Source organism: Nicotiana tabacum, chromosome 22 (genome assembly GCF_000715075.1).
Source record: "Nicotiana tabacum cultivar K326 chromosome 22, ASM71507v2, whole genome shotgun sequence".
Classification (NCBI taxonomy): Eukaryota; Viridiplantae; Streptophyta; class Magnoliopsida; order Solanales; family Solanaceae; genus Nicotiana; species Nicotiana tabacum.
Genome location: NC_134101.1, coordinates 222,073,270 through 222,084,267, shown reverse-complemented (window position 1 = coordinate 222,084,267; position 10,998 = coordinate 222,073,270).

The following is a 10,998-nucleotide window of genomic DNA, read 5'->3' as shown; positions in this document are numbered from 1 at the left end:
ATTTCACTGTTAGCTACGCAGTAAAATAATTAGAAGCAGAATCAAATAAACAACCCATAACAATAAAATCAATATCTTCAATCTAAGCTTCAAATAACATAATTATCTAACATCCATGACCCAAGAATACTAGAGTTTTTTAGCTACTCATAATCATACAAAAATTAACAATAAAAGTTTTAAACATAATATAAACAAACAAATAGAAGAAAGTTTAGAAGAACTCTTTGAATCCTTGCTCCAAGATGTTGTTCTTCTTCTCCTTTCTTCGCTCTAAGATGAAGCTCCTCCTTCTTCTATGGCTTTTTCTCCCTCAAAATCTCATCTCCTATCTCAATAATGGAACTTTACTTTATGTAAGTTGAGTGGATCCTCTCAGATTTCCCATTTTGCCCCCAAATAATTGATTTCCCGGACAGGACTAGCGCGGGAGCGCATGACCAGCGCATATCGAGTTTCTTTCTGTCCAAATCACTGAACTAGAGCGGGAGCGCATGACCCGCGCTAGTGGGGTTTTCTCTTGTTGAGATGTTGTTGCTCAACTTTTCGTCATTTGACTCCATTTTTCACTTGATTACCATCATAAATCCTCATTTGTTTATTGAACTCCTGTGAGACATTAAAGTCATGATTAGAGTCAATTTTTGCATTATTTGAACATTTACAATAGTAAACCATCCTTAAGTTGAGCTAAAACATAGGCTATATTAAACAATTTAGCCTATTATCAACACCCCACACTTAAACCATTGCTCGTCCTCGAGCAATTAACATACACTTCACATAAGGACGATCTTTTTATCAAACAATTTCTTGTAATAACACATGTTGACACTTAGGTACCAATTCATAATAATTCAACCTCAAGACATGACTCACAAGTGTCACGCATTTTCGTAACTTGCTTACTTGCTCTAACACAAAGGTCAAAAATTCTCCTTGCCTTTAAAAATCATGTGCCCTCCCACAAATAATATAGACTAGTTCCTCTCAAAATAATAATCAAGAATATTCAGGAACTCAAAATAGGAAGAATTAACTCACTCTCAGAATAGAAATTCATGTGCAACAGATGACATACCATATGCTTGCCCCTAGTGTAATACTCTGCTAATTGAACTTATTCAGTCAAGGATATAGTAGGACTTTTATTGGTTGTAATGTAGGCTAGAAAAAAAAGGTGTGAAAAATATAGAATGTAGTAACTACACCTCTTTGAACACTTCCATACATACAACATATTTCAAAATTTCAGCATCATTCCTATGTTAAACCATCTCCAACCTTTTTGAGATTTTACATACTAACAACAAATTTCATTCTCTTCAAGCACCTTAGGTTAGGGAATGTTACTACTGAAAATTCATCCCCTATATATATACATATATACATATATGAATTATTCTTTACTCTTTTTTTGATTTTTTTTCCAAATAAACCAACCAATCTCTTCTCAACTTCTTCAACACTAAAACAACATTAAGTGTTCATGAGAGATAGAGGTGCAAACAACTAATATATTACATAAATTAGTAAGGTTTATAACGTGGGTGCCAAAGAAATAGGATTAACGGCTCAAAATGTTTGACTAAGATATATATAATTAGGTGGAAATAATTATCAAACTGGTTCAACAAATAAATGCCTATATCATCTCCTAAACTGAATAATGCTACTATTTCGCTTTGCAAAACACTTGGGGGCAAGTTCTAGACATCAACTATTATACACAGAATATTCCAGCAATCCTTACTCACACATTGGAAAACAATTCACTCAAGCTTGGATCTTTCTCGACTCTCTAGTCAAAGCAGTTAAGCATAGTCATAATTATACAATTTAAGGCACTTACTTTAGAATCAAGAATTGAGATTTGAACATCACAAATAAGGCATATATCACTTTTCAAGCATGTGCATTTGAGAAGAATAACTCTTTAATTTAGGAACTTTTTATTCAATTGACATAAAGGAGAAAAACAAAATTACTATACCCGGTTCAATACACCCTTGGAAAAGAACCATGACATAAAGAAAAACCAAGGGGAATTATTTAAATTAAACCAAAACTAGCGTACATTAAACTGAAAAATAAAATAAACAAAAATATATTATTATTTTTTTTTCGAATTAGTTCTGATTTTTTTTTTCCGACTAAATCAAGACTAAATCAAGAAAATCTAGTAGCAATATTTCGATATTAGGACTACTATCTATCAATACTGTAATTTAATAAAACAAACTAAAAGCAACTTTAACACACTAAATAAAATCAAAAAAAATAATTAAACTCAATCAAACAAAGAGCAATTTGACAAAGTAAATACATTATAATAGGAGCAAACCACCCCACACTTAAAAACTTGCATTGTCCCTAATGCAAAATAAAAACAAAATAGTTCAGAAAAAATACTCCCTGAGGCCATTGGCCTAAGCATCTTTTTCTTCAAATGTGCGCAGATATTCCTCGTCTTCTGAGGGAACATTGTCCCCATCCTCATCCTTGTCGGCTACTAGATGCAACCTCAGGTAGTCCAATGTTTGATCTTTTGCTTGGGCGCCTAGACATTTTATCTGCGCAACATGATATATTAGCTAAAAAAATCATTTTAAGAGCAGGTGGAGTAAATACCCCACACTTTTGTTAATATCATGTTGACACTTAGTATGTATAACAGGGATTCAGACTACCCTGTTCTTCAATTAGAATGATATAATGTTTATCGGTCTACCTAATATTAGAGATACTTACTACAATTGTACATAAAAATAAAAATTACAAACTAAGCTGAAAATATAAACAATAAACATAAAAAGAAATTAGTCTATTTTACAAAATTCAAAATTATTATACAAAATATACTACACAGGCGTATATACAAATCCTACATAGACAATATACAATGTGAACCACTTTTTGCTTCCACCTTGAACTTATGAATTGTAGCCCTAACAAGGCATCAAGTCTGTCGATATGCTTCTTTGGTGGGGCTACAAAGATAACCAGGCCAAGTAATAAATTTTTCACTCGACACTTCTCGGCCTTTGGATGAGGAATGTAATTTTTGCTTTTTGGCACAATAAATTCAAGAATATAGACATTTTCATCCTCACTCTTTGACTTCCCCATAGGGTCAGGTGGCTAGATTACTATCTTACTATCTAAACACAATGTGGAAAAATGATTGGAATGAGGTCTAATGCGCCATAACTCATGAATTTTACTACTATTTACATTCCCATTTATACAAACACTAAATTCTTCTAAAGTAATGTTATCTACTCCCTCACATGACTCTAGAGCACTCTTCTTAACATGGACATCCTCAAGAAAAATATGATCTAATGATTGGTATTCTTGTTTTAGCTCCTCTATTTGGTCTAGAAGATTTTTTTCAGCTTCATACAACTCATCATTAAATTGTTGGGCGTTACACGCATCAACCTTTGCCCTCAAATCTGAATCCAAGTTATGCACAACCAAGCCGAAATTATCATTTTTTTGTGCAAGCTCATCTCTCTCCTTAGACCAATCTTTCATCACTGTTGTTAGTAAACAACATCGTTTCGCAGAATCCACTAATCGAGAATATCCGTCCCAATACCAACCCTTACTCCCATATTCAAATTCAGATGTCCAAGAGGTGAGGTCATGACTAGCCAAAAAATACGGGCCATAAAAATCTTTGATTAACCAAGCATCTTCATCATTAACCTTACCTCTATATATTTCATCCTCAGATGTCATCCTGAGAGAACTAGAAACATACTAAGATAAAAATCAAATAGTTATAAAAATAACATATTTACAAAAAGAAAAGAAAATAAACTTGTAAAGATAATAATAAAAGTCTAACCCAGAAGAATAGTTAATATCTAGTTCCCCGGCAACGGCGCCAAAAACTTGTTGCGACCAAAACACTCACGCAAGTGTACGCGATCGACAAGTAATATAGTAGTAAGTAAAGTATCGTTCCCACGAGGAATTGTGATCAACTTATCGACTGATGTAGACTCAAACAATTATCAATTTATGCTATATTATTACAAAATATTTAAAGAACCAATTTACAACTTATTTAATAATTGCACAATAATTCAACACAAAATTACTACACCAATTTCACAATATGTTTATAACAATTTGGATAAATATATTCCCGGGTCATGGACTTGCTAGAAATTATGCTACTATTTTAGCTTAAAATGAATTTATTGAATTAACCGGGTTATTGATTATAGGGTTAATAATATTCATAAGAATCTTTCGAGTTCTTATGCATCTATTCAAGTTAAACTAATACCTATATGTCTATGGTATTAAAATTAGCAAGAATGCATTTACAACTCCTATTTTTCAACCAAACAAGACAATTAAGTATATGTCTATCTTAATTGCGAATTCTTCACCCGATGCCCGAGATTCAAAACTTGTTCTATTTGATTCTATATGCAACCAAGAATTTTCTTTGTCAAGTTTAATTCAAGATTCGTAAATAATATTTCACTGTTAGTTACGCAGTAAAATAATTAGAAGCAGAATCAAATAAACAACCCATAACAATAAATTCAATATCTTCAATCTAAGCTTCAAATAACATAATTATCTAACATCCATGACCCAAGAATACTAGAGTTTTTTAGCTACTCATAATCATACAAAAATTAACAATAAAAGTTTTAAACATAATATAAACAAACAAATAGAAGAAAGTTTAGAAGAACTCTTTGAATCCTTGCTCCAAGATGTTGTTCTTCTTCTCCTTTCTTCGCTCCAAGATGAAGCTCCTCCTTCTTCTATAGCTTTTTCTCCCTCAAAATCTCATCTCCTATCTCAATAATGGAGCTTTACTTTATGTAAGTTGAGTGGATCCTCTCAGATTTCCCATTTTGCCCCCAAATAATTGATTTCCCGGACAGGACTAGCGCGGGAGCGCATGACAGCGCATATCGAGTGTCTTTCTGTCCAAATCACTGAACTAGTGCGGGAGCGCATGACCCGCGCTAGTGGGGTTTTCTCTTGTTGAGATGTTGTTGCTCAACATTTCGTCATTTGACTCCATTTTTCACTTGATTACCATCATAAATCCTCATTTGTTTATTGAACTCCTGTGAGACATTAAAGTCATGATTAGAGCCAATTTTTGCATTATTTGAACATTTACAATAGTAAACCATCCTTAAGTTGAGCTAAAACATAGGCTATATTAAAAAATTTAGCCTATTATCAATGTCATACTTATATTTGGTACAAGTTTAAATATTGTGCAAAGTACTAAATTATTTTTGTTTGCTAATTTTGATATGAAAGATCTGGGTGAAGTAAATACAATATTGGGAGTTAAAGTTATAAGGAGTGAAGATAAAATAATGTTGTCATAAGAACATTATGTTGAAAGGCTTCTTAAGAAGTTTGAATATTTTAATGTTACGTCTGTGAGCACTCCTTTTGATGCTAACTCTCAGTTAAAAAAAGAATAATGGTGACCTAGTTGCTCAGTCTAAATATGCGCAGATTATTGGGAGTCTGATGCATTTAATAAATTTTACAAGGCTTGATATAGCCTATGTTGTGTGTAGGCTAAATAGGTATACTCATAATCCCAACAGAGAGCATTGGTCTCCATTAGATAGACTAATGAAATATTTGAGAGGAACCATAAATTATGATATCCCATATAGTGGATTTTCTTCTACCTTAGAAGGGTACAGTGATGCAAACTGGATCTCTGGTTCAAATGAGACAAAATTCAATAGTGATTATGTATTCTGGTGGTGGTGTAATATCGTGGAAATTAGCTAAACAGATGATCAGTTCTAGCTCGACTATGGAATCAGAGTTTGTAGCTCTGGAGTTAGCTGGTTCTGAAGTTGAGTGGCTAAGAAAATTCTTAGCTAATATCCCTTTAATAAAGGATGTATTGCCTCCTGTGTCTATACACTATGATTGCCAAGCGGCAAAGCTATAGCAAAAAATAAATTTTATAATTGTAAAAGTAAACACATGAAGTTGAGACATGATGTCATAAAATAGCTGTTGAGAGATGGAAAAAGTTGACTATGTGAAATCAGAGATAAATTTAACCTATCCTCTGATTAAACATGCGGGGAGAAAATTAATTCTTCAAACATCAAAAGAGATGGGATTAAGGCTGATATATTGTCAATAGAGATGGTAACCCAACCTATGTGATTGGACATCCAATGAAGTTGGTTCATATGGGTAATAACAAGTCGATATTGGCATTGAAGCACTAAAAAAGAGTGCTTAACTGCTACTAATTGAAAGGCAGGGTTATAACTCTTAATGAAATTCATAGTCCTTATGGATGGTGTATTTAAAAGTAGTATACAATTGATGAATTCACCCATATGAGAGTAGAGTGGGGCCGCTCCTATGAGATTTTGGCCTAGTCTCTAGAGCTCTCATCAATAACCAGGCACGCGCATGGCCTAGTGGCACAAAATTGCGTTGAACAACAAAATTATGAGGGTCAAAATGTGATTGATAACATCTTTGACTTACAATAAGAATTATTTGTTGATAGAAATATTATATTTTACCAGTAATTCTATGAGTTAAATTTTATTGGTCTAAGTTTGGTTCATAGTCCAGAAAACCCCAAACCTATTACATTTGGATCATGCAAATCCAGCAAGTTGTTAATTCTTCCATTTTGAAAATATGTGGGGATTGTGGCAGTATTTTCAAAAATTGCCAAGTGTCCTATTTTACAAATGTCACACCTATATCTAAGTAGCTACTATACATGTGAGAAATTCCACAAGCGTCTTTGGTCTATTTCAATATACAGCATGTGGCATCCTTTCTCCTAGTTTTGGGTAAGTGGCATAAGCCAAGTATTAAGTGACAGAGGAGACATAACACTTGTCTCAAACAATTGTCATTATGGAGATTATAAATAGGCCTTCAATTTCTACGGATGGAACACCAAAAAAAGCCAATCATTAGCTTCAAATCACTATCTGCACGACAATGGAGATTTGAAGTAATTCATGGCTGCTGCAACCTCTCCCCAGCTTTTGGCTATGGGAGAGGATATACAAAACACTACTGAACATCCAACAAATTACATTCACAAACCATCGTATGCAGCCCAGCTTCAACCAAAACAATCTGCCCCGTCCAAGATCGATTTAGTTCCTATAGCAGTCGTTCATGGGGAGCCAACAATCGAGTTCACCAGGGACCAGGTCAATGAATTTATTAGAGAAGAAGGACTGCATCAGGCAGTAGTGGTGAAGTTTTCATATGGAAAACCAGAATTACAAGAGATTAGAAAGAATCTCCCAGTGCAATTCGAAATTCAAGGTCGATGTAATATTGGCCTGTTGGAATATCGTCACCTGCTGGTTCGTTTTGATTTATATGATGATTTTGTTAAGTTCTTGTCAAGGACAACTGGTTATATGAAATCAAAAGGAGAGGAATTCTTTTTTAGAACGTTTCCATGGACACTAAGCTACAATCCCAAGGAAGAAACGTCCATGGCAGTTGCATGGATCTCCTTCCAGGTTTACCGCCTAACTTCTTCGCTAAAAGGTCGTTAATGTCTATTACTTATGCTGTTGGTAAGGCTATTTCTGTGGATAAGGCAACACAAGAAAGAACGTGACCTAGTGCTGCTAGGTTCAAGGTTATTCTTGATCTATTAGATAAACATCCTAAAAAGGTCAGGCTGCAGATCTTAGATCGAGTTACAGGTAAATCTGTCGTGTTCTATCAAGAGATAGTGTATGACAACCTTCCTAAGTATTGTACGTTTTGCAAGCATCAAGGACATGATGAAAAGGCGTGTAGAATTAAGAAAAAAAAGCTGGAACAGAGGTGGTGGCAGAGGAGAATTGTTTACACAGTAATCTGCCTGGTAAGGAGGTGTTTGTTGTTGACAAGCTACAAAGGGATGCAAGGGAATACTTAAACGCTAAAAGAGCTGGGCAAACAACCAAGGATGTACCAGAAAAAGATGGAAAGCAAGGAGTTGAAGCAGCAAAAGAAGCAGTAGTTGGTCAGCAGGTGTTGCAAATTGAAGGAGGAAAACACATTGTTAATGAAAACAATGAGAATGTAATGCAAACTGTAGTTGATGCCTCAATGATTGATAAAGGTCCTCCTAAGCCTCCACGTGATGTCCCTGCTAAAACAGCATTGGCAAGAATTTTCAATGCTGTGAATCCAATTGTGAAAGCATACGACAATTTGGCTTTTTCTAATGCTACAGCTGTTTTGTCAACTAATGAAGGCCCAACGATGTTGTTCAACCTGGGATGATAGATGACATTGCTTTAGCTGCAGCTGTTCGGGCACTCTATGCCAAGAATAATCCAGCAGTAACAGTTGCGTCAAAAGATGCAAATTTAATGGAAGCTGCTGATCGAGATGCAATACCAGGTCAAACTGGTGCAGCTTCTACTGTTTCGAAGTTGGATGACAATGTTGGAGATAATCGTGGAGCTGCATAAGTTAAAAATTTGAAGGCTACTGTTGCATTGAAGGGAGATTGGGATCGAGATGATGCTGGGGTCGCTGAACCAATAGCTGATCGAGCAACCAATGCCAAGAATCATGAAACAAATGTGTTTGTAGGATAGAAATCTGGAATTGAAGCAGCTATTACATTTTCAAATGTGGGGGCTACTGTTGCATTGAACACAACTGGTTATCTAGCTATTGTGGGGGATCCTAAAACTAATGTTGCAGCTGATATTGTTGGAAGATCATCAGGTATCAAGGCTACAGTCGTACATGTTGAGGGGCAGGTGTCGAATAATCTAAGGCAAAATGCTACAGTTCCATGCAACCCAGATATAAAGAGCAAAAAGTGGGCAGTGGTGAATAAATCGACTAACAAGAAGCAAGCTACAGGTGCGCAAAATCAGATTGTTCCATCAAATGTTATTGGGGTCTCGAACTCTTTTGATGCTTTGGTGAATGAGGGTGAGCATGTTACGAAGGAGGCTGAAAATACGGGGCAACAGATGGATGATGACACACAATCAATAGTTGGAAAAACCAGCTCTACAACTATGCTGATGAACATAACTTCAAAAAATGGGCAACCACAAGCTCCAGGCAATAACTCACAGCAGCAAACTTCCACAAACACAGGTGATCGGATAATTATTTCGAAGGACATTGTTCCTGTTGATGCGCAAAAGGCAGAAGCACACAGTTCCAATGCTCCTAGTTGTTTTTTTTCCAATCCTAATGTAGAAAAAATAATCAAAGATGCCCAGAATGAAATGATGATGAATCATACTTTGCTGAAACAACCGTTGGTAACCTTGAACACTTCCGTATTTGATATCCCTTCTCAATCTGTGGAGTCGTTTGGGGAATTTAAAGGTGAATCTGGGCAGCTTGTGCTGTCAACTGGGAACAATAATGAGGTTATCTAGTCAAAGGCAAAGGAAATGGATATCAATTCTAAGTTGTGGCATCACCAACGAGAATATGATGATGAAGAAGATCGAGGTGATGGATTTGCTGGCTATTAATCTGAAGAAGGCGAGCAGGAGTTTGATCAGGATAGTGCAGGAGAGGACCTTGATGCTACAATCAAGACACAGTCCCATGGGAAAACTACAGCACCTCCAACGAGCAATTTGAACTGTCATGCACCTGCTTTCATTCCCAGGAATTCTCCAACTGGTGCTAAGCCAAATGCTGCAACTGGAAGTTTACCTCAAGACATAGCAACATCTTCCAAACAGGTCACTCCAGGTGCTACTACCAATTCTCCAACAAGAAGTTTAAATCAAGCTGCTGCAACAGGCGAGGGGAAGATTAATACAGCTGATCGAGGAAAATCTGGGCAGGAGCTAATGGTGACCACTGAAAGATTGGAGTACAATGCAACAACAAATGTTGAGAAGCCTTCTTCAATGGATATCTCAAGCCAACATGCAGAACCATATACAACTATGACGCAACAGCAGCAGCTCACTTCAAATACTTCAGTTGTTATGCAACTTGGAGATCGAAAAGCAGCAACAACAATACAAGCTGAGCAGCAACAAATTGTCACAACCAATCCAGTCATTTCAGCAGAGGAAAGAAAATTATTGGATGCAATGGTGAGTCCACATCCAGTAAAACCTTTAAATGTTGTTACTTGTAGCACTGGTCACATGAGTAGAAGAAAGAACAACTTGCAAAACACATAACAAAGCAAGACAATGGTGACAAATATACAAGGTCAATATGCATTGGAGACAATTGTTATCGACCAAAATGTTCCACAACCAGTGCACCTGGGGAGAGACTTGTATGAAGACGGAGAGGAAGAAGCAATGTTACAACAGTGTAGAGCAGAGGCAGCAAGAAAAGGAGATCTATCACCAATGCATAGCGGCAAAGGTAAGAAGACTCATACAAGGAAAAATAGTTGGAACGACAAGGTTAGTGATTTTTTAAATGTTAGGCGACCTCCAATGAGAGTTGCCAAACAAAAGATGGCCGCCCCAACTACATCTACAAAGTCCAATCGTTCAAAAAAGAAATCTTGAATTTTGAATACATCTTGAAGAATTGGGATTGTGATGAAAATGAGTTACAAATTGAAGAAATTACAAGCTCGGACAAGAAGGGACAACATTTTAATTCTTTCATCATTTTATTCTACCATTATATTAGCATTCTCATTTGTAATATCATCATAGAGTATGTTATAAACTTTGTGATGATCATTGAATATTTGGTACTTTTCAGTTCTTATTTTTTACATGCATGTTAGTAGGTGAGGCTATTTAAAGCCTCAATAGGAATAGTAAGGTAAGGTTTAGCCGGGTTGGTGTTACCTTGGTCCTATGCCTTTGGAACCACACTGCTATGAGATTATATGCCCTCGTGAGACTATGCCGGCAGCTACCCCATGAATCCTCTACATGAGGCTGCCATCATAAGGCAATGTGAGGCGCAGAGGAGTGATTATATAGCCAAGGCATACGGGTAACAAAACCGGTGCTATTGTCCCCC